We start from the raw sequence: 25,660 nt of genomic DNA, 5'->3' as shown, positions 1-25,660 counted from the left end.
ACGAGGAGCCTGAAAAATGCCTTAAGGTGCCTCCGTCCACGCCTCCACTTCGCAAGTCCTCCTTAAAAGCCACTTCGTTGGGGAACTTGGGCAGGGCCGGACCATTTTCTTCAAGGAGGTTGTTCTGCTCTTGTTGATTCCGGGGGAAAGACGATTTTCAGGGACCCGGATCAGGGTGATCTTTTATGCTCATCCCAACTCCCAAACAAAGCCAGCGGACGACTGCGAATCCATCTCCTCCGTTTCGAATAAACCCGCTCGAGAAATAAAGCCTACTAGTCGCTCCCCCAATCTGGTCGCTTCTATTTATAAAGAATGGTTGAGTGTCTCTCTTACCTCGCAGAGAGAAGCTGCTGCCCCTTTAAGAGGGCAGAGCCGGGCTGATTGGACATAAACGGGGAGGAGGGGGTGACTGAGTGACTGACGGACGGTGGGGGGTTAATGACCATCCTTTCTCTTACTGTTCTCCAAAGGGATGGATGCACTTTAAGAGAAAGGCGCGCCAACGGGAGCCAGGCAGGGGGGCTTGCCCTGCGACCGACCAAGCTCGATCAAGCAGGGTGTTGTGGGTGAGTGACTCCAGACTGAATGCGATACAGTGTTTTAAGGGTTTTGGTTTGGGGCTTTTCCCTGAAAGGTGATGTCTTTGGATCCTGCCCACAGTTCGTAGTTGAGGCTGGCGATTGCCCATTGCTATAGTGCTGTACGCCCTGTATTTGAAGCTCTTTCCTTTTAAGAAATGTGTATGTTTACACACTAATCTGGACGGAGTTCTCATTCATCCCCCTTAAACAGCTGGAGAAAGGGTGCAATGTGTCATTTGAAGGCTTGTTTGTGGTTCACATTTTTGCTCCCCGCGTTTTTTTAATGACTGGTGATAGGTTTGTTGAGATGCTCCTTTGTTGAGAAATTAAGGAAGAAGTAACTCCTTTTGCAACTGTTGGGAAGTACAGTTGCTCATGAGGAAAAAGAATAATTTTCTTTCTCCAAAGAGAACTTTTTCTTTCTTTCTTTTGTTTACAATATGCTGCATGCTTGGGAATTGTTGTGGCCTCTTTTTATACTGACCAACCACTTCTATGTTTACTCAGAAGTAAATCCTGCTGGATTAAATGTGATTTGCTCCCAAGTAACTGTATTGTAGACTCCGCTGCTGGTAGTACAATTCAAATATTTGACCTTTATGCTTGGACTCTTATGACAGAAGATGTTTTCCAGTTTCTATGTAAGAAAATGCTTTTGAAAAAAAAACACAGTATACCTCTCTCTTTCGAAAAGCTCAGTGTCTCAGAGGTGAAAGCCTTGGATTTGAAGGTATTGGTGTGAAAGTTGCATAATCGAGAGCTAAAAACAATACTTTATAAGAAAGAGTCTAATACTTAATGAATAGTAGCTTTAATGAAGCACATCTTCACATGGTGTACAACTAGTGTATGAAACACAGTGTCTTAATTCTGAAAAACAGGTATCTAGTCAGTTGTGAAAGGAGAATCTAGAAGAGAGCAAATTTATGAAGACACTCCCAGTCAGTGACAACCACTTAAGAGTATACGCAAGTTAACTTTCCAAAAGCTAATTCACATGGGCAGTGTAAACGTGATCCATCTGATTAATAATGTGCCATATGTAGCCAAAGTTGTCTAGATTCTGGTACTGTGGACTCAACAAAGTGAAAACAAGAATGGGCAGAAATATTGGAACTGATAGCAAAAGGTGGATTGCTCCACTCTTGCCTGATTTGTGCAAGAGTTTAATATAACAGGTCACTGTTAAGGAGAACGTATGGTTGATAATGTTAGAAACAAAGAAGAATAGCTTTCTGATGCATCTAATGAAATGGACTCTCATCTTCAAAAGCTTATGCCACAATAAATGTGTTGAATCTTTTAAGGTGTCACAACATTCTCTTTTGTGTTTGCTGCATGGCTCTCCCTCTGAAAGTTCATTGTGTGGAATGAATGAGGTGTAATTAACTTCTGATGATCTGTTCATCTCAAACAGTTGCATGTGAGTTGGCTCTTTGGCACACGGGCATGTGACAGCTTTGCCACATATTCAGCTTGCAACATTTGAGGCTGCTTTACATGTGATAATTTCCCATCACAAACGTGACTTCCACATAGAAAAAGTGAGTTCAGTCTGTTCTGTGTGTTTTTGTCTCCAGGGTGTAGTGCATGGGAACCATCATTACTCTTGTCACAACTGTGTTTCAGCCACATTGTGGTAGCACAGGACATTGTGGACGGAGCTGCAGATGGAGCGTGTGGTGAAGAAATCATATGACTGCATACCCTACATACCAAATTCTGCACAGATTTGCTGCTTCTAGATTTTCTGTGGATGTGTTCAGCATGCAAACTGACCCTGAGCCCATCTTGACATGACTCTAAAAAGCACTTTTGAGGCTCTTCTAATGTGTGCCTGGCATGAATGTTCTTGATACAGAAGGTTCTTGAATGTACAAGAGAAGCTATATGATGTGAACAGGACTCCTTATTTCATTTACTATAGACAAGGTAGCAGAGCAGTTAAACCTAAAACTGGGCACTTCTAATCCAAAGTAACTTGGCATGCCTACACATTGACCCATGCTAAACAGTTTTTGATATGGATTCCAATAAGTAATGTCCCACAGACAACAGGAAACTGATAAACGTCATTGTCCTATCTTTTAGTCTATGTACCAGGGCAAAAATTCTTACTATCTGGGATGAATAATGCTGAACGTGATTGCTTTTAGCAAGGTTGACATCCCAAGAGATGGAAAGGGGTGGTAGACCTGCAGCTGTCATATACTTTTGTGTGAAATTGCAATTTATATAAACCTCACCCATGACTATCTGTGCCGTTCAGCAAGTTGAAACAACCTGTTTTAAGGCAGCATCAGTGGAGGAGGCTGTTCCCACAAAATGCTAGCCCACACTCAGTGATTTAGTGTGGGTTGCTGCTGAACCACAGATTAGTGTGTTGTCTGAACCCAATACATTTTCTTCAGGATGGCTTATTAACCATGTAGTGTGACTTATAAACCACCCTGAGCAACCCAGCAACAAACCATGGGTTCTCAAAGTAGCTTGCTCGAGAAAAATAACCCACACTGCAGGGTTAACAAGCCACTCTGCAGAAAATATCCTGGGTTCAGACAACATGCTAACCCACGGTTCAAAAACAATCTGTGGGTCAACAACTACCCATATGCAACCACTGAGTGTGGGTTAGTGTGTCATGTGAATCCAGTCCCGGAGTGCTCTGTGTGGTCACTCACATCTCCATACAGTGTCTTCTATGCATCACTTCTAATCCATTACTTTAATAGGATGCATAAAGGACCTCTCCTCTCATCTTGTGACTGCAACGTTTGCAGAGGAGTCTTTTGTGAGGAACCACCTCATCAAAACTCTCTGGATCATCTTGGGCCAGTCTCTCTATCCCTTTGCTTGGCCTTCCCCAAACTACTATTCTTCAGATGTTTTGGACTGCAACTTGTTTGGAGAGCACCAGGTTGGGGAAGGCTGCCTTAACATTCCTCACAGATGTTTATGAGTGTGTGTGTGTTAAGGGATTTGGTAGAAAGACAGAATATAAAATTATGGTACAGGCCTTTGCTTAATTTTTTTTACATTTAAATATGTTTGCCTGTACACGGCTGTTTTCCAGTTCAAGAATACATTGCTTTCTCAAGAGAGCAAAAGCGTTATTGACTGTGATTTCTATAATTAAGCCTAGTATTGCTGGTCTGAAGTCACTCTTAAGAATAGTTCTGTTGTGCTTTGGATGACTGGTAAGTTAGTGTCTAGTCCAAAAGAGCCAATAGTGCAAGAATTGATGAGAAGGGTTAAAATGAGAGGTTTTGGTTTCCAGCCCTCTGGTTTGAATACCTGCTACATGGCGATAATTCTCACAATCCAGTGCAAACTTACTGCACCATCTTGTGCATGCTTAGAATTAAATCTCATTGAATTCAGTGAGGGTTATTCTCAGAATAAATATGCATAAGACAGCAGCCTTACACCCACAATCGCATCTGAAAACATTGCATTGTAAGAGTTCATACCTCTTAATCCTCTGGAGTCTAGTCATAAAAGAAGCCATTGTAATTGGAGCATACAATAGGCAATCAACAGCCAGAGTGGTGGAGTGGATGGAGTAGTTTATTGCGCTGAAATTCCCTGGGTGGCCTTGGGCTATTCGCAATGTCTTAGCCTAACAAACTCATGTTGTTGCAATGATGAAATAGGATAACCCTCTGTATGCTGCCCTGATTTTCCTGAAGGAAATTTTCCTGAGTCCTCCCATTCATTTAAGATATTTTGTTCTGGATGCCTTCCTTCTGTGAGGTGAGATCTAGTTTGGCCAAGGGCAGGGACTTCTCAGTGGTGACTCTGCTCTTATGGCATCGCCTCCCTAGGAGGCCCACCAAGTCATCTCATTGCCAAGTTTTAGTGGGCTATTTGAAACTTGTGATTAAAATGCAGTGTTGCTCTCGGCAGGCCTAGTTTTCCCTCTTATCCTCTTAAAAGCCCTATGACGTAGGTTTGACTGAGAACAGATGACTGACCTAAGGCCACCCAGTTAACTCCACTGCTGTGTGTGTATTAACTTCCTTATTTTCACAGGCATTATGCCTGTGACATACATTCATATTTTGCTTGCATGCTTTAGCTTCTATTCTGTATTATCATTTTGGTTGCTGCAAATTGTGTTTTGTGTTTTTATTCATTAAGCAGGCACATTCAAAATTATAACCTTGTTACAGTGTCTACCAAACCAGTCAAACAATATTTTCAAATTTTGTTATGAGCCTATTTGCCAACTTACAAAAAAGGAGCAAAAGGCTCAAAAAGTTCCAGCTTTTCCCAACCTGTTGCCCTCCTGATGTGTTTGACTATAACTCCCATTATCCACAGCCAGCATAGTGGGTTCTGCAAGAGGTTCAGACAGAAATAGCCAGGAGCCAGGCTCTGCTGCTCAGCAATTGCCCAAAAATTGTGAAATCTTTTCCTCAGAAGTTAGGGAGAGCTTGTTTCAAATATTTATACCCTGTCGTGCCATGAATCATGCCCATGGTGGCTAAAAGCAATGAGGGCTACCTCTTTGCTAACTTCTTGGAACAGTTTTAAGACCCACCTCATCCGCCTGCCTTTGGTTAAATGAATTGGGTTTCTGTAGATGTTTGTGGTTTTGTTTTTCTGGGGTTTTTTTTTGTAAATCCGTAGTAGTGTATTGATATTGCTGTGATTTTGTTTGTGGCTTTAACAATTGTTTGTTTTGGTGTGTTGTTATTTTTTAATTTAATGTAAATAGCTTTGAACTTCTAGAAAAGCAGCATAGAAGTATTTTTTTTCTAAAAACAAAACCGAATCAACCAATGATGATATTACTACTACTACTACTACTATTATTATTATTATTATTATTATTATTATTATCATTATTATGAATTCTTGCCTATCTGTTCCTTTGCAAATATAGGGTTTTAATTTGACTTTAAGGGGACTCTTGTCACTGCCAAAAAGTCAACTCTATATGTACTGGATATGTACAAACAACATGTAAGGTCCTGACCCTGGAACTGAATCTTCCCATAACATTTCCTTTAAATCAATAGGCAGTTTAATGGGTGCAAAAATTCCATCTGTGCAGCAGTAGGATCTAAGATAGATGCAATTACAGGTGATTAGCATGGGGGAAATTAAAGCATTCCACAATGTGGGGGTGTTACTTAGTGAGCCATCCTTAGTCTTAGTCCTTACTTGTAAGTTTTCCCCCATTTGACCACAATGGGGCTTACAGTACATACATGCTTCTGGCTGCCACAACCTTGGGGCACATGTGTTGGCTGAGAGATGTTGGAGAAATATGTCTGAGGGGTAGAGTTTGACAGGTTTTTCTAGGCTCGCCCCACTGTGGTGCTCAACTCATGGTTTTATCTGCAGTGTGTCAGCCTAGTTCGCAGATCTTTTGGGAATTTTATGTATTTTGGGGTGGAAAGGCTCTGCAGTTTGTGCAAATTTTGAGCAATTTTATGGCCAAATTTGCACATATTACACAAAGTATGGCTGAATTTGCATAATTTGTGTGAATTTGTGCAATTTTTGAGCAATCTGCACAGATTATAGATGAATTTGCTCATATTACACAAAATACAGCTGAATTTGCATAATTTGCACAAATTGCAGAACCTTCAAAAAATGTGCAAAAAAGTTCCCAGAGTTCTGAAAACAGACCACAGCTTGTGTCACACCCAGAAAGTGAGTCGTACATGCCTTGGAAGATTGTTAAGCCAAAAAAGAATCAGATTTCCTGGCAGTGGACATCCCTAGTTGGTTCAGGGAGCAGCTAGCATGGATGCACACACACTAAACGGTTGCACCACTACTAGAAAGATCAGGTACATCAGCACTAGTCCTTATAGGAAACTAACATATTTCCAATAGTATACGAAACGTAACTCCAAAATCGAATAAGGCTACAAGAAACTGTCAAACACTGAGCCAAGCTATTGGTCCTTCTAGGGACAGCATTTCACAACTTGGTGCCCTCTGGAGGTTTTGGACCAACTCCTATTATCCTCAGCCAGGGTGGCCAGTGGTGAGGAATGGTGGGAGTAACAGCGAGGTCATCTGGAGAGTAACAGATTGGTGCAGGCTGATTTAGGCCAATACTTTCCACTGAGACCCACAGGACTTCTCCAAGGTCTCTGACACTGGTAGGAGTCTTTCCTAGCCTTGCTATCTGAGGATGGCAGGCATTATACCTGGGGTCTTCTGCATGAGGTGTATGTCTCTTCTATTCAGAGATCAGTACGTGACATTCTAGGCTTATTTCTGACATTTTTCCTATGTGGAGGACTTCCTACAGGGGAGAAAATTAGAAATACACTATGTCAGGAGGACTCAAAAGCCACATGGACATTGCTAGAATAATTGAATGCTCTTTTTTCATGTCTCTTAACCTACACATTGATACATAGAGAAAGAGCATTGCACCAGAATGGGCCTCCAGATCCCTCTGGCTGTGTAAAAAGTAGTCTGCCAACTATTTCTAAATTAAAACTTATCTATCTAGTGTGAGCAGGACCCCATGAAATTCCAGGAATTAAGGATTTTCTAAATGCCAAATTCTTTAGCTATAACTCACTTGTCTGTCTTTTAGCTTTGGGTATAATTGTTTTACTTCTTATTTTTTATTTTATTTTTATAAAGCACACAAAGCTGTCAAGTGTCAATTATTATATATAGACAAAGGGAGTTTGGTTTAACCTTTGGCATGGCTTGAGTGATGTTGGTGGAGTTGCATTATTATAACCTTAATAGGGAGGGGGAGAATGGAAGGAAATTCATTCCCTGAGATTTAGGGCCCTTATGAATCTTCCTCTTACTCATACTGCAAGTAGCTGAGTCTGATATAATGTGGTCTATAGACTAAAGATAAGAGTAGTATCTTGCCAGATTTACAGAACATTTCTATACATGCTTTATTTGGAAGTACATTCTATGCGTTGGGTGAGAGGTCAAAGCAGGGGTCTCCACTGATGTGATCACACTTGCTTGAATTCTTGGGAAGAGAATCTGCCCTCCTAAAGATCTGAAGGCCTATGGGGAAAGCGAGAAAATGGGGAGAAATTCAGGAAAAGATTTTTCCAAATTCCTCACATCTCTGAGAAAACATGGGTTATTTTCCCCTAATTTTTTTCCACCATCCCACCCCCAAGCTCACTGCCTCCTGCTACCCCATTCCCTTTTCCCAAAGCAAGAAATTCACTTTGGGGACGGCAGAATGAGATAGCAAGAAGTGGAGATACTGGTTGAAGATAAGGGAGACTTCGTAGGCCTCCGCTGCTTCAGAGAAGTGGCAGTGTAGTGATGCTGGCAACATCTTTGTCCACTGGAAATCATAGAGACCATAAATTGATTCAACCCCATGATCTCCAGGGGCAAAAGATGCTTCCAGGGTCTGCTCACTTTTCTGGAAGAGGAGAGGTTTACATGTGCCATCTTCAATGTAGGCATCGGGGGCCCTTCCACCAGAGCCTACTATTAGTATTACAAGCCCCTTGCTTTCCTGCACCCTGATTCTAAACATATTGCGTGGATCTAAGTCAGAGGTGAGCAATAAGAACCACCCTGGTATGTTTTGCACACAACAAGTCATATTGCTGCTACTGAATTTGAAGTGGCTGCCAAAAAAAAAAAAAAAAAAAACAGTTACTTTTGTTCCTCCCAGGAGCATGATTCACCATTTTTTTAAACTTTTTAAACTTTTTTTATTTTTTATTTTTTTTGCTGAGGCCCTGTCAGGGATGGGGGCAATGCAGACCCTGACTCCTGGAAATTGCCCATCCCTGATCTAAGTGATATGGGTGGGCTGTTTCCAAGTTGGGTTATAGAGAAGGACAGCAAGAGGGAGATCTTCTCACCCTTATATCAATGGCTTTCATGCCCCTTGAGAACACGTTCATTTTTCCCCCAGGAAGGATGTGAAACCTAATTTCTGTTTACTTGTAGGTTTGTGGGTTGATTTCGCTTACTCAAGATTTAAAGAGGAAATGATCGTTGCATAAATGAGGCTTTTTCCCTTTAAAGAAAGAAAGGGGCTTTTTTTTTAACTAGGTGGAACCTCGCAGAAGTGAAAGGGGCCGGGTGAGCAACTGACCCACAATCTGTTCACTTCAATGGAAAAAGATTTTCTTTCCGTCTTTATCAGGCCAGAAATGTTAACAGTGTAAGGGTGGAGCTGTCCAAGAGGCGCAACAGAGACATTTTAAAAAAACCAAACATGATGGCTTCCGTCTGCCCAAGCTGCTGGACGCCTGCCCCGCTGTATGTGGACTTGTGATTTTAATTGGCAACACTACATTGTGATGTCAGTGGAGAATATGGAGATGATGAATCATCCCCATAATTGGCACTGTGCCTTGTGTGTTTCCTAGCAAAAGATACAGCAAGAGGAGTAGGGAGGTTACTGTGGAGCAAGAACTGTGGTGTTACATCTGTGAACTGTGGTGTTCACAGATATAATATTCTGTGTGGGGAAAATAACCATTCTTGGGTGTTGCAATGGTTCAGCTCAAGGGTGATAGGGGATTGAAGAGCCTGTGTTTTCTATTCATTTTCCTTCTCTAAAGTTCCTGTAGGAAAGTCATCTTCCTGGCGCTGTTATTTTTAGGATCCTTTTTTATGCTTAATTCAGATTCCGAAATCTATTTGAATGTAAGAACTGAAGAGGAGTGTTGCTGGATCAGATCAAAGGCCTAACTAGTCAGCATCTGGTTTCCCAGAGTGGCCAACCAGATACCTCTGGGAAGCCCACAAGCAGGATATGAGGGCAATAGCCTCCTACTGCTCTTTTTCCCCAGCAACCGGTACTTAGAGGCAGGCTGCCTCTATTCCTGGAGGTAGTACATAGCCATCATCATGACTCGAAGCCCACTGATAGCCTTTTCCTCTATGAATATGCCTCCCCCACCCCGCTTTAAAGCTGTCTAAGTTGGTGGCCCTCATCACATTTTGTAATATTGAATGCCATTGTGTAACGATGCAGTGTGTGAAGTAGTACTTTGTTACTGGAAATGCCATCAGCTGTCTTTGATCAGGTGTGTATGTAAACATCTATACATGTGTACTGGAATGATATGGAAATACTAGATTTTGGGGAAGAGGTGTGGTGCACATCTAGACTGTACGTTGTGCTAGACGCAGTGGGTAAGTTGGCTCAAGGATACTGGCAAAAGCTTAAAGGTAAAGAATTCATGTTCTATTTTGCCACAGATATTTACAGAAGGAAAAAATTGTTTCATTCAGTACCCTTAGCTGTGGACTGGCAATTTGTTTCCTTGCGGTCCCTAATAGCAGCAACAGAGCAAGAAAAGGTAGAGGCTGAGGTAATGGCAGGATGGTCTTTGAAGGCCTAAGTGCAATTAGGGAAACTTGAGTTTCACTGCTATGGGTTGGTCATGCAAGGTTAGAGTGGACAGATTCGGGGTGGTATCAGGAGAGGAAAAGATGTTTGTTTATTTTTAACATTTATATCCCACCATTTTTTTCCACCGTTTGCAAGGAAACCAAGGCAGCTTCCATGGTCCTCCACCTCTCCAATTTATCCTCACAACAACCCTGTGTGATAGCTTAGGATGTGAGTTGGTGACTGCCCCATGGTTACCCAGTGAGCTTCATGGCCAAGTGGGGAATAGAACCCAGATCTCACAAGTTCCAACCCAACTTCTAACCACTACATCATGCTGGCTCTCATGAAGTTAAAGGCGGTATATTTACCTGTTTCAGAGGTGGGAAAATCAGAAGCCTTCATTTCTTGGTAATTCAAAATTAATTAGGAATTGACAGAAAGTTTTGGCTACCTGCAGTACTCTAGGTGGGGTACTTACCATAGCCTAGAAGACCACAGACCATACTGTGGCCTCTGTTCCCATGCAGGAAAAGGCTGCAAAGGCAAATTGAAGGCAGGCTAAGCTGCATTTAAGAATCCCCGAGCCCTACATGGTACAGAATATAGTTGCAAAAATAAGCTCAATGTGAGGGCAGCGAAGCAATCCATCTCTTAAAACCCTTAACTAACCCAAAGAAAATAACAAACATGGGGAAGAGGTAAGAGAAAAAGGGATGGAAGGGAAACTGGCTAAATGGGGGATAGACTAACCCAGTGGACCATTAAATGTGATCTGGCTCCAGACCCAACAAATTCATAGCAAATAATCCTTTGGTTCTTAGCTTGTACACATAAAAGGGAAACCACTGACCTTAAAGCCAGCAACTTGCCCCCACTCTGAGGTACATGTCTCTCTGGATCTCCAAGGGTATCAGCGCACACACAAGGCTCCGCAGCCCAAATATCGTAGCTTTGCAGCCAGAGTGGAAGTCCCCTTAGGCAGTTAGCCGGGTTCCTCACACCACTAAAATAGATGTTGGCTAAATGTAGCCATGGATGCTTTATGGGAACGAAGCTCTATCTGGGTAACCAAGGTAGTGCAAACCAAGAGGAAAGCGCTGGCCTTGGAAATGTGGGTTCAGTACAAGAGGGAGGGACAGCGCTAGGAGGAGAGGAGAAGGAATGGGCAGCATGCCAGGTGGATCTCTGGACAATCACAGGTTAACATAACAGAGGGCCTCTATACCCTGGGTGACCACACTGAGGGTTTGGACTCAAGGGCAGTTATAAGGTATGAGCAAAGGAGATGGCCTTGGTTTTGCTCATGCTGGTGCTAACATTCAACATTGTATCTTCTGAAGTGAAGAGAAAACTTTCTTAGTCTTCTGGCTCTGTGAGTTCAAGCTAGTTCAACTTCATTGGATAACGCTTGTAAATCTCACTGGGAATGAAATAGGGACCCTTCATATACTCTGAGTGGCACAGGGCACAGGCAGCTTTTCTCTGTAACTTCTCCCCATGTTGCTGTTGTAAAGTTTGAAGCCCAGAATCAAATGGGCAGAATCCCACCCCTCAAGGTTCCAAATACCCCCCATTTTTCTGAATGTAAGTAGTCCTGTGGTAGCAACAGACAAAAGGTTGCTTCCTACTGAGTCAGACATGGACTAGATGGTCTATCATAGAGCTGGAAGGAACCTAAACGCTACAAGGCAAGTCTCATATACCAGCCAAGCACACACATTTCATAATACACCATAACAAGACTTCAACCTGGCTTGCCACCATTTCACATACCTCTGCCTTGAGAGACCTCTGAAGCACACTGGAAGGAGGCATCCTATAAATCAGGGGTACAGAAATTCAGGCCCAGGATCCCAATCTGGCCTGCCTAGGACCCCAAGCGAGCCCTATGGGATTCCCCAAATGGCCACCCCCCCTTGCCCCACCCCTGTTCCCCAACCACCAATCATTTTGGTGATTTCTCAGATTTTATGCAGTTGTTTTCCCATTCTAAGTGGTGTGAAATGCCTTTCCTAAGGCTTTTAATTACTGTCAGTAAGAGCTTTAAGCTAAAACAAGCTGGTCCGGTGTTGTTGTTGTATTTTTTTACCTGCCCCTTCCACTTTTTGCCTTGTGCACCTCTGGGATGTGGCCCCAGAGTGCTTCTCTGAAATTGAATTCAGCCCTCAGGCTGAAAGAGGTTCAACACCCCTGGTATAAATAAAGTGTCCATTCTGCTACTGCACTATCTTCAGTGGGGCTTAGCTAACTGGAAAGTGTGCACAGGACTACAGCCTTAAGGTGTGTGAGAGGAGCAGTATTGTATGGACATTCACTGTCATTACAAAGCCATTTAAGAATATGTAACTACCTTAGGGTGACTGCCCTTTAATGGCTTCTCATGGCATTTCAGTGTGACACAACCCTCTGCAAACCTAAAAGTAAAAGTGCGGCTGAGCTTTCCTTGTGCAAATTTGTGGAGTTCATTGTGTTTGTACTTCATTTTGAAGATTTGTTTGAGCTCTAGAAAAAAAGATGTAGGGTGGGAGAAAAAGTGTTTTTCAGACTGCCCTGTAATAACAAGTGTGTGTGTGTGTGTGTGTGTGTGTGTGTGTATCACAGGGAAGCAAATCTGATAAGGAATTCACTTTCAAGTCTGCAAGAGGAGGATATTATTCACATGCTTGAGAAAGAGAAATATCTTGAAAGGTTAAGGAAACACCCCTAGAAAGCATTGCTTTAAAGATCAAAGGGGTTGGACTCTGCATCTGAAGCACTGAGAAGGTAACGAACATGAGGGATTGAGTTCCAATTTGAAATGGAAGCGGTGAGAAAGCAAGTGATGGGAGAATGAAAAGGAAAAAGTGTGGCATGGGTTGAGGGGTGGTGCATGTACAGTGTACAGTGAAAAATTGTCAGAAAAAAAGCACCTCTTGTATAAAACATGGCCTGATCCTTACACCTTTTCTCATGAAGCAGTTGGTAGTGGTACTGACTCTTTCAGAAAGATCAAAACACCTAGGACCATAAAAGTACCCTCTTGGCATGGACTGAAAGAGGACGGTGAGATGCTACAGAAGTCAAGTCTATTGGTGACTGATCTACACTGCACAATAAATCCTTGAAGCTGGCCATATTGTCAAGCACCCATGGGTCAGTGGTAGAACACCTGCTTTGCATGCCAAAGGTCCCAGGTTCAATCCCTGGCAGCTCCAGTTAAAAGGGTCAGATAGCAGGTCTACCGAAAGATTTCTGCCTGAGACCTTGGAGAGCTACTTCCAGTCAGAGCGGACAGTACTGAACTAGATGCATAAATGCTCTGACTACAGGGGTAGCTCCCAATCATCCATTTCATTTCTTTGCCAATGACCATGCTTGCTGGGGATGATGGGAGTTGTTCAGCATATCTGAAGGAGGAGGCTGCTCTAGAACCATGTTGGGGAGGTAAACATTGGGGTGGAATCCTCCAGGCTGAGGAAAAGAAGCCGCTTGTGGAAGGTGAGTTTCAGAGGGAAGGGGGTTAGGGAAGGAGAAGGGTTAAGTACCCCTCCCCTGAGTTTCCTATTGCAAATTGCCCTCCAACCTCCTTGGGATGTATCGCAAGCAAGGGAAATGCAACCATCAGGCAAATGTTACATGTATTCGCAGTAGAATCTATCAGATCTGGAGTGACAGGGGCATTGGTAGGCCTGGGATCATGCAGCCCTAGCCCCAAATCTACATCCTAGGGCCCTAGATCTATTCCCAGTTGTGTCCATTGATCCCCATGGAAGGGTTGGTTTTTTGCCATGCTTAATTGACATGCAGGGGGCGAGTGTCAAGGGCGATTGCTGCCCTCCCCTCCTTATATTCTACAATGCAGTACACACATGCGCACAATCACAATCCCTTCCTTCATGGCGATTAAGCTTAGAAAACAGTTTTTCCATTGGTTTGGGATGGGAATGGGCAGAGTACAAATGAACTGAAGAACTTCTTTAATTTGAGTTTATTTGTATGAGAAAATAATTGGCTGTGAAATTTAAACACATCCTAGTAATTCTTTCGACCTTTGCATACATACCAGGCAAGATTTGCCAATTTTATGCAGACTTGCGTCCTACAGTCCCAAGGCTTTTAAGTGCTGAGCAACACCCCTGCCGAGTGTGTTACAGAATCTGTAGCTGTGGGTATAACTCTGGCCCTGCCCAGAAGACTTTGGAAGGATACTACAGTTTATTCAGTGAGAAAGGTATGAGGCTATAGGGATTCTTCTGTGCTTGTTCCTGGATCAGGGAAGACTAATGAAAGGTCTAATGGAAAAATGGAGAGGAAGGTCTTTCTTGGGGGTGGGGCATGACTGCAGCCTTAATTTCCTTTCATGGCTCAAGCATCTTGTAGCAATTGTAACACAGGAACTGTACAGTAGTTGCACTGGCACAACATTATTTATATGTTCATTTATATTCCAGATCATCCACCTTAAAAAGGGCCCCCAGAGCAGCTGACAATATATCTTTAAAACATAAAATCATATTAAAGCAATAAAACAATCCAATACAATTTGGCAGCAGCAATAACAGAATAAATGCCCTTGCACAACAACAAAAAATCACATACATAGAGGGCAGGGAAACTGCTAGGAGAGCTCTGGCTATTGGGCGGTATAGAAATGAAATAAATAAATAAATAAATAAATAAAAGCCTTTGTTGCTGCCTAAACATGCAAAGTAAGGCATAGTTGGCCAGGTCTCTTGGGGGCAGCGATTGACTGTTATTAAGTTATATTTTAATTATATTCCAAGTATCTAAACTTTTTTATTGTACATTTAAATGACTTGTGGTGGCCTTTGGCAAAGCACTATAGGTTTGACCTTTGAATTGCATTAGGTAAAGAAAAATGGAAGAATTATAAGTATCTTTTACTTTGTTTTCCATCTGAAACTGACGACAAAGGCTGTTATTTTTGAAGAGAAATTCTGGATATGGATATGACTGAAGTAAGACACTGCTGTCAGATTATTATGTGGCAAAGAGGTTACCAGTGAAGTTATATTTGAAGAGAGACAAGATACAACACCTATTGATGGGAGAAGAAAGATAACGAAGGTTCAAACTAGACATGGTGCTAAATGTATCACTTAAAACCCATGGCTGCTGTTTTTGGTTTTAAAAATATGGATAGTTGCCTTTGCAGGAGAAAGACATTTTTGTTGAGATCATAGTACATAGAGAGGGGGCCAATCCCTTTCTCCCCTGTTGTGGTGCCAATGATGCCCTAGTAGATACGATTTTTTTAAACAACAACATGGACTTCAGGAGGCACGTTTAGCGTAGTGTCTAGTTTGGCTCTAAATAGTAGCACAAACTTTGTAGTCAATTTTCCCTCCCTCCAAGATCCATTGTTCTCCTTCCTGCTCATTTTATTCTCACAACAAGCCAGTATAGTAATTTAGGCAGAGAGGGAATTTAACTCGGGCCTCTCCAGGCCTCATCCCACACTCCACCTGCTCACTGCAGCACACCATGCTGGCTCTCCGTGTACGTTTGTGTTGTAGTTATGCCCTGATGAGAAGAAGCAGGTTGCCAATTGGTTGTTCACTAGAGTAAAGGAAGAAGTGGTAAGAACAATTCCCGAGGTTGTTCTGTGGCAGAATTTTCAGTATTTTCCTGAATCAGCAGATGTGTTTGTTCAAGACTGGCAGAGTTGCCGCATCTGATATTACCTGTTCAGCTCCTTGGTAGGCAGCTTATTCAGTTCGTGCGACAACATCTTCCCCCTCTGCCTGTCCAAAGGAAGACAAGCTCTGCCTCGGGTTGCCCTGAGAGTTCAGCTGCCGCTGAACTGTTTATGATTCCTGGCCGCTCTTGAGAAAATAAAAACCTTGTTTCTGCCTCAGATTTACGTGCCTGGAACCCTGAGTGCTCTGTTTTTAAAATTCTTTCCTAATAGTTGAGGTGTAACTCAATATAACGATGTAATGCAATTTTTTCATCACACTGTGGCAGGATGGGGGTTGGGGTTTTCTGCAAATTCTGCACAGATGGCATCATGTGGGAGTATGCACATTTCCAAATGTGTTCATGTTCCATGCTGTGTCTTTTTAAAAATAATAATAATGAGATGATAGAAAATTATGGAGAAGTTTTATTTCCCTTAGAAAACAGATCTTATCTTGAGGGCTGGGGGTGGGAGAAGCTGCTTCTCTTCTACCTCCATGTTCCAATTAAAACCATGCCCTCCTCCTCCTTCTTGCAACAGTTTATGTTGTTATAAACATTGGAGCCATTTCAAAGTATTTCATGGTATGTCTTCACCAGAGTGCCTCAAAATCTAACCTGGACAGTTCAGATGTCCAAAAACTCCTTCATGCCCCCTCCTTCAAAGACCCAAGGAGCTCCATGGAGGCCAACTAGGTCTGCCCATGAGTACAGATGCTGCCTCCCTCCCAGCAGCACTTTGCACAAACGCAGGAACATGTTTTCCCCCACTGCTGCACTTCCAAGTAGGCAGAAGCACCCCTCGCTACAGATGTGCCAGATCAGATTTCCTTCCTCTGCGTAATTCTGTCCACAGGGCAGCTGAGCTCAGACTCCCCCAGCATTGCAGGAGTTTTCAAAACTACAGTGGGCAACGTCTGAAATAAATACTCGGTACTCGGTTGGGACCTGGTCAGTGTACAGAGCAGTCAAGCGCAGAACCCAGCAGTTTTTTGTGGGTCTGGTCATGGAACCTACTGCAAAATGAGGATGTGGGGTAGGCCTTATGCTTTTCTTTTCTTGCCTCCTTATTCTGAAAATTGTCAAGATCTGGTTTATGAAGCAAGGTGTGTGTGTGTATATACTAATCGGGCTGCATAGAACTGCCATCCTTCTCGTAGGCCCTCTTCAAACAAGGCTTTTATCATGAACTCATGGTTGGTCACTCATAGATGTTTGCGGGTTCTTTTCATGACATTGTCAATCTCTGGTGACTCTCTCGTAATTTTAAAACTTTATTCCGCCATTTTTTAACTCACCAAAAATTCAGTAATACTTCCAGATTCACACAATAACACAGCGCCATCTACTGGTTGTGTAAATGAAACATATGGAACTTGCCCAGCAAACGGCCAAAAGAAGGGTGAAGCATGTGTATTGTGCCAATCGTGATCATGCAAATTAATAGAAATATAACTTCCAAATTGTGCAAGGTGCTAGTACTCCTCTATATGATACTGGTTAGACCACATCTTGAATACTGCATCCAGTTCTGGGCACCTCACTTCAAGAAGGATGCAGACAAGCTAGAGAGGGTTCAGAGGAGGACAATGAGGATGGTCAGGGGTCTGGAAACAAAGCCCTAGGAGGACAGACTAAAAGAACTGGGCACGTTTAGCCTTGAGAAGAGAAGATTGAGGGAGACATGATAGCACTCTTCAAGTACTTGAAAGGTTGTCACACAGAGGAGGGCCAGGATCTCTTCTTGATCATCCCAGAGTGCAGGACATAGACTAATGGGCTCAAGTTACAGGAAGCCAGATTCCAGGTAGACATCAGGAAAAACTTCCTGACTGTTAGAGGAGTATGGCAATAGAACCAATTACCTAGGGAGGTAATGGGCTCTCCCACACTAGAGGCATTCAAGATGCAGTTGGACAGCCACCTCTCAGGTATGCTTTAATGTGGATTCTTGCACTGAGCAGAGGGCTGGGTCAGATCTATACCAAGCAGGATATAGCACTATAAAAGTGATATGAAAGTGGTATATAAAAGGCAGGAGCCACATTACTGCATTATAGTGGTGTTTAAGTGCACTGAAATCTGTTGGAGCCCATGACACGTACCATATACAGCTTTCATAGTGAAAGCTATTAACAAACAAGCTAAAAGTGGGCTAGATGGAACAACTATAAGGTGGATTCACAGTTGGCTGCAGAATCAGACTCAAAGAGTACTTATCCGTGGAACCTTCTCAAACTGGGGAGAGGCAACAAGTGGGGTACCACATGGCTCAGTCCTGGGCCCAGTGCTCTTCAACATTTTTATGAATGATTTGAACGAGAAGGTGCAGGGAACGCTTATCAAATTTGAAGATGACACAAAATTGGGTGGGATAACTAATACCCTGGAAGACAGAAACAAACTTCAAAGTGATCTTGATAGGTTGGAGTGCTAGGCTGAAAACAACAGAATGAAATTTAATGGGGATAAATGTTAAGTTCTACATTTAGGAAATAGAAACTAAATGCACAGTTACAAAATGGGGGATACTACAAACAAGAAGGATCTTGGAATTGTTGTAGATCACAAGCTGAATATGAGCCAACAGTGCGATATGGCTGCAAGAAAGGCAAATGCTAGTTTGGGCTGCATTAATAGAAGTATAGCTTCCAAATCACGTGAGGTACTGGTTGAAAGGTTGTCATACAGATGAGGGCCAGGATCTCTTCTCGATCATCCCAGAGTGCAGGACACGGAATAACGGGCTCAAGTTAAAGGAAGCCAGATTCCAGCTGGACATCAGGAAAAACTTCCTGACTGTTAGCAGTATGACAATGGAATCAGTTACCTAGGGAGGTTGTGGGCTCTCCCACACTAGAGGCCTTCAACAGGCAGCTGGACAAGCATCTGTCGGGGATGCTTTAGGGTGGATTCCTGCATTGAGCAGGGGGTTGGACTCGATGGCCTTGTAGGTCCCTTCCAACTCTGCTATTCTATGATTCTATGATATATCCTGCTTGGTGTAGGCCCTGGACTCAATGGCCTTATAGGGCACTTCCAACTCTTCTATTCTATGATTCTGTGATGAGATTCATAATCACACCATGCTAAATGTGATGTGTGAATGCAGGACAAATTATTCTACTCATGATCATTCTAGAATTAGACTTCTACTGAAAAGTCTCAGAACCCTGAGCTTCTCTGACTATGACTATCTCAGCACTACATTCTTTGAAGCATAAACTAATGGTGCAACAAAGTGCTAGAGGAATACTGGGTGAGGAGTAGGTATTCTGTTACACTCAATTTACCCCAAGAGCTCCTCTTTCTCAAGATCATGATCTATATTGTGTTAGAAAGCAAGAAAGCAAATCCTTTATGTCAATCAGTGAAGCCTGTGAAACAAGATGTGGTTTCGTATTCATTTTTCCCCATCTAGCAAAACTGTTTTTAATTAAGCATTTGGGATTTGAATTATTAAATAACAGAGCAGTTTCAGTCTGCTCTTGTTCCCTGGCTAATGCGCCTGCCAGACCATTATTGACCTATTTTTTTAAAAAAGAGGGGGGAGAATGGATAATGAAAGCAAATGGGAATTTATTACAAATATATGGCAGAAAATTTAAGACTCTTCTGTTCCAGGTCTTAAAATAGTGCATGTGGCAGTTGTTTGAATCACACCTCTCCAATCTATTTCACTAACAGCAGAAATATAATAGCATCCTAATAGAAGGACTCTAGTTGCCTCTTTTTTCTCTTTTTTGTCATCATGACTTTCAATAAGCCATTGCCCCAGTTTTTTAAGGAATATTTTGCTACCAGTTCCTTTAGCAATTCTGATTTAGATGTTTACTATTTATGCAGTAATGTCTTCACTATATGATATTACTACATCCATTTCACGTGCTGCATTTGTGTGTGTGTGAATGGCACCTGTGCATTGACAGATTTCTTTTCAACAGCTCCAGTGCTAAACTTTGTCACAGCAAAGGGTACTGTAGGAATTAGTCCCTAAATGCCTGAAGATGCTGTTGATAAGTAAAGCCTATGGCTGGCCAGTGGGCTTCTTTAGATTAAAGGGAAATCATGTTTGCTTACCAGTGCTTTGCTTCCTGCTTCTCTTGCGCAATTGTAATGAGTTGATTTACATGGGAGGAGAGGGGCGACTGTGTGGTCTGTAATTGAAAACTTCCCTTCCTCATAGTATTGAATGTGACAGTGCCCTCTAGGGGGTGTTTTATAGTGCAACTTTGGCTGTACCCAGGAGGAAATCCCAAGATATTTCTGAAAAATCGGGATATCCAAGGTTTTCTAAAAAATGGAATTACCAGGGCAAGGAATGGGAGATGTGCAGTTCACAACTTTGTCAAAATGACCCACAAACTTCCATAAGTGGCCAGTCATGAGCGTCCTTTAGAGAAGCCCAGTGGTGGTGGTATCCATCAACATTGCTTTCCATGGTCTCATCTCTGGATCCTTAGTCTGGGGCTCATATGTTTAAACCACAAGGGGAGTCCAGAGCTTATATAGCTGAAGGAATTAGTTTGTTTATGAACTAGTTCATATACCCAGTTTTGAGAAACCTTTGTTTAGCTCCATTTTTCAAAGCTATTCCACCAACTCTAGTGGGCTTTGCCAAGTATTTTCCACTCATGAAATGTTCCTGTTTGTTGGGTTTTCCTCCACTGGATTGGCCTTCATTTTGAGGGTCGTTTCCTTATATTGGTGAGTTCTTTATAATATGTATACACAGTGCAAATTGCTCCTAATGTTCTGTGTGCCAAATGCCTATTACGAGACAGCAAAATAACATTTTCTTATGCAACCCAGTATAGATGAAATATCAGAAATTTAATCAATTTAGTAACACTGAATTCAGTGAAACCTAAGAACTTCTTTTATTTAGCTAATACACTTATATTCCAGCCTATCTCCAAGAAGCTCAAGGTGGTGTTCTCTTCCCTCCACCATCCATATCTCCAGATTAGGCAAAGAGAAAGAGAGAGAAACAGGCCAGAGTTCATTCTGGGCCAGGTCCACAAATAACAACAAGTTTCAGCGCACACACACACACACCCCACTGTGGCTTGCATTTTAAAAATGGCAGCCAGTGTGCAACGACAAGCCCTGCAGGGAAATTAACCCATGGTGGCTTTTTGTCAGATGGGAACCAGCTCAGTATAAGCTTTGCCCAATCACTCTCTCCCTCTGAGCGATGAGCTGTTTTGGGGTTGTAGGTGATTTGTTAACCAACCCAACAACCCACCCTGGCCGGCTTTGCATGAAATGACAAGCTGCAATGCACCCCTGCCATAGCTGGCATTTTAAAAGTGGTGGAAACTAATGTACAGTGTCATTATGTCAGAACCAGGTCACTGTGAACTTCATGGTTCAGTAAGGATTTGAACCTTAGAGCTTCTCTACACACAGGAAAAACCCTGCAGACTAACCGGGGGGTTTGTCCTTTGCAGTCTTCCCACCATCACAACAAGCTCCTTTACATGCAGCCACTTGACTTTGAATTGAAAACTTCCCTTCTCTAAAAGATTCCATTGTGTTTATTGAGACAGCACCATCTAGTGGCGGAATTATAGCATAACACCGACTTTACACACTGGGGGATACTATGCTGTCCCAGGTAATGCCACATTATTTCAGTTTTTTTAAAGAAGCAAGATTCTCCGGGAATAGCATGGGAGACATCCTGGACATTCCGTGAGTGGCCAATCATGAGCATGCAATAAAGTGCTCATTTAGAGAAATCCAGTGGTGGCAGTATCCATCAATATTACTTTCCTTGGACTTGGCTCTGGATCCTTAGGGCGTTACTAGACGAGGCTCTAGCGCGCGTTACCTTCCGCAGCCACGTCGAGGCTTCCAGATGACGTTCACGAGGATCCGCCGTTATCCCGCGGTGAAGCCTCTTTCTCCCGACTTTAAAAAAGTGAGTTGTAGTGCGCCTTTTCCTGCTGTCCCGCGGTAATTCGGAGTACGTGTGGGAGGATGTGAGGTCACTGCGGTCGGCACTGGTCAGGAAAAGGCGTGCTAAGGGGGAGTGGTCAGCGGCTTCGGTCAAGCCGCCTCCGCCATTTGCGCGCAGTCCGCCAGCTGGGGCAGCGCGGCGGAGCGGCTTTTTTTTTTTATTTCCCCAGTGACAGTTTGCGCAGGAACGGAGGACCGGAAAAGTGGCTGGTGACTCCTTGCGGTGGGCAGCTACCGTGGCCGCATAATGGCGGTGCTGTACGCTGCCTGTTAGTGTGGGTACCAGGCTGGCAGAGGGCAGAGCTGTTTGTGGGCTGCTGCCATGGCTACGGCCAGATGTGGGTTGGCTCCTTGGGATGGGGCACAGGGCACAGAGGCGGTCATCGCCGCCGACACCTCAGAGGCATGATGGGAGATGTAGGCACAGAGTGGCCATGCAGACGATTGACCTCGGGTCATATGACACCCGCCACGACCCCCATCAGGAAGTGAGCGCATCAATGTTGACCCTCAACAGCACCAGCAGCACTTCAGCTGGCACTGGCACTGCCGCCGCTGCCGCCGCCAGGGCCGGCGGCGGCATCGCTGACGGCTGCGCAAGTTTGCGGTCTTTCGGACGTGCGCAAACCGTGCAGCGAGCGAAAAAAAAAACCGCGGCAATCAGGCCGGTGTGGCTGCGCAACCGTGCTCGCGGCGGCAGCAGCACAACCGGCGCAAACTTCCGCCATAAATCGAAGGCAGGTGTGGATGATGAGGCGTCACGGCTGAACGGGAAAAGCCGCTTTCACCGCTCCTCAACGACGGAACACCCGGTAGGTCTAGCAACGCCCTTAGTCTGCAGCTTGTACTGTTTCTCAGTATTCCGTCTTAATCCATCATCTAACCACAGTGTCATTATACTTCTTGTAACTAGCACATTACCAGAAGAGTGAATAGTAGACACATAAGCTTACATTTTTGCAAACTTCCCTGCCAGAGATATGCAGTTCAAAATACATATGGAAGTGGTCCATCCTGCCATAATTGAGATGCATCAGTTCTTCCTTTCTCACCAGAGGCCCAAGCTGTGGCTGGTGCTCTAGCTATGATCACTTCTAAACAGGAAGAATCTGGCCACTGTTATTCTTGTCCTGATAATGGCAGTTGGATCATTGGGTGGCGGGGAGATGCTTTAGCATGAAATGTCCTGAAGCTGTAAATATTACAAGGGTATTGAAATGCTCATAGATACTCAACAATGAAAATGACTTAGACTTGCTGTAAGTCCAGTTAATTTCTATATAACCACACCAGAATTTTCAGAGCTGGATTCTGAGTGACCAGGGCCAGATCTACACCAAGCAGGCTATAACGCTTTGAAAATGGTATATGGAATGTGTCCTGGGCCCAAACAATTGGCAATACCATTATAAAGCAGTACTGTCGATCCTGCCCAGGCTAGCAATATTTGAATGAAATTCATTTTTCTTTTCTTTCTTTTCTTTCTTTCTTTTTTAGTATTAATTTTGATGTCATGTCTACTTGGAAGTAAATCCCACTGAACTCCAATCCCTTACTATAGGGATGGGGAACATGTGTTCCCCCAGATGTTGTTAGACTACAACTCCCATCAGCCCTAGCCAGCATACCCAAGGTGAGGGATGATGGGAAATGCAGTCCAATGGTCACTGGAGGTTCACATGTTCCCCACCACTGCTTTATGGGATCCTTCCATTAGGAGCTTTTTGTTTGATTCTCTTTTGGGAATCCTTAACGCAAAGTAGTTGTTTAATTTTCCGCTTGTTTTGTCATTGGATACTTTGCCCAATTTCCCCCTGACTCTGCTCAGAAATTAGTATCTAAGGTGAGTTTAAGTAATAGTCTGCTGTTATACGTGGCTGGTGGAGATGCATTACCAATCCTCCAGCACTACAAACTGCAATTGTTCATCTTTGTATTCCCTTCTTTCTTTTCACTATTTCCTGTGTAATTTACATCATTGCTGCTCCATCTACTGCCCCGCCCTGGGGACAGGGATCCTTTTAGGGATCTAAAATTGTGTTCATCTCGCTCAGCCACTAAGGCATAGCAGGATAGAAGTTAAAATAAATGAATACATAGGTTGTGCACTGATCGTAGACAGTAAATACTTGAGGTACAAGGACCTGTTCTAAAAATGCTAAATGAGAATAGTGGTTAAATGAAAGTGTGTTGTGGTAGGCCAAGAGCAATTCCTTCCCTAATCGTCCCTTGAGGAGGTTTTGTGTAACTTCATGTGTGTATTTTATGGGCCTTTTTGTTTTGTTTTGTCTTAAAAGCAGCAGCCCGCATCTCTGTTTCCTCTGTGCTTTTCAGCAGAGAGCATTTTTCTATCCAGGAACTTGTCATGACTGTTGTCAGAGGAGGCATTTGGGGGAGTTGGTGGTCAAGGTGAAATATATTATGCTGTCTACATCCATTAGGGATAGAAGGAAGCAGATCTCTAGAGGCAGATCTCGGCTGTGTTCTTGAAAGCTTAGAAGCTTGTCAAAGCACACACACAAAAAAGGAATGTATGTGGCTGAAGGGTGGGGGGGGAGAAGTAGATTTCTCTCACGCCTGTGTGTGTGCATGCACATGTGCTATTGTTGACAAAATTTCACAGGCTGGTCCTAAAGGAACCAAAGATGAGGGCTTTTTCTATGAACAGTAATCAAGAAGCAACAAGATAGCATGTCTGACATCTCAAAAAAGATGCAGTTACTCTTCTTTTCTTTTTCTTATTCCTGGATGCTCTTAGCCAAACATGCTGTAGAATCATAGAGTTGAAAGGGGCCATTTAAGCCATCAAGTCCAATCGCCTGCTCAGTGCTGGAATCCAGTTAAAGCATCTCATCCATGCATTGTAGTCTCTCTCTCTCTCTCTCTCTCTCTCTCTCTCTCTCTCTCTCTCTCTCTCTCTCTCTCTCTCATGCACACACATTACACACAGAGAGAGACATTTTTTCTGCAGCCCCAGTAAGCAGGCAGCACAAAATGGCCTCTATGAATCAGAAGATAGTATCTTCTGGTCCCATGTCGCGTAGGGCTTTATAGGTCATAACCAGCACTTTGAATTGGGCCCAGAAACAGACGACTAGCTAGCGAAGCTGCTGTAATAAGGGAGTCACATACTCCCTCTAACCAGCCCCCGTCAACAGTCTGACCACAGCATTCTGGACCAGCTGAAATTTCCTAACAGTTTTCTGAAAATAGTTCCAGAATCTGTAATTGTATAGACAAGGCCAAAACAAGCCTTTCTGAAAAATGGGGGGGGGGGGGTTGTTTCTTCTTTGAATATCTACAAAACTTAAACTTGATTGAGGTTTTTCTTGAGCCAAGTGTCTTTCTGAGTCCAAGAGCATATGGAAATAGGATGAGTTTTTAAATAAGAATTGCTGTTCTTACAGCTGAAGGTAACTTCTTCTGCTACTGCTTATGTAAATGATGCAGCTTGCTTGGAGTTATTGCTAGGCTCTGAAAACTTCCAAGCAGAGTAGAAAATTTCAGTGCTTTTAAGTTTATATACACAAGGAGCTTTATTGCATTAAAAAGTATTATCCCTCAAAGTTCTTCATTCCCAAAGCAGCTTCTAAATGTGCTCACCCACCATGTTAAAATCCTTCACGCAGAAGCCTCTGCCAAGCCGCAGAGGTCTAATGAAAGTGTTAATAGATACATATTTGAGAACCTGCATTCAATTACCAGTCTAGCCATGACATCTCTGGGTGGCCTTGGCAAAACAGGGAGCCATTCTCCATATTACGAAGAATGATGGGATAGGCTGCACATAGAGTCACTTTTTTAAAAAGGAAAATCCCTTGTATAAGAAGCTCCCTGCATGCAATAAGCTAGCTCAGCAGGCAGTGGCACAAGCTCAGGTTTTCTCTAGTTTGTTATGTTTATCAAATCTGCAATCCCACCACTTACAATCTGTAATGGTACAAACTAGAATCCTGCCCCCTGTGTCTATCACCTTAGACTGCAATGTGTAACAGAGGCTCACTGGAAGCTTAGCCTTCCCATCTGAAAACTGAAATAACAATGACCAGCAACATCCGATTGTTATCAGCATTAAGCAACATGAAAAATGGAAGGTGTGTTTGTACCTGGG

The 25,660-nt window shown here is 43.2% G+C and overlaps 1 protein-coding gene across 1 annotated transcript in view; it reads left to right on the top strand.

Moving 5' to 3' along the window:
* Positions 1 to 469: 469 nt before the first annotated feature.
* The window catches only part of MRAS (muscle RAS oncogene homolog), a 53,501-nt gene continuing 28,310 nt past the window's right edge, over positions 470 to 25,660 (top strand). Inside the window, exon 1 of the mRNA XM_063116695.1 lies at positions 470 to 569. The gene's annotated coding sequence lies outside the window, so the exon portion shown is untranslated. The remainder of the gene's footprint in view (positions 570 to 25,660) is intronic.

This window comes from Elgaria multicarinata, chromosome 2, assembly GCF_023053635.1.
Source record: "Elgaria multicarinata webbii isolate HBS135686 ecotype San Diego chromosome 2, rElgMul1.1.pri, whole genome shotgun sequence".
NCBI lineage: Eukaryota > Metazoa > Chordata > Lepidosauria > Squamata > Anguidae > Elgaria > Elgaria multicarinata.
This window is presented reverse-complemented; position numbering and strand designations above follow the sequence as displayed.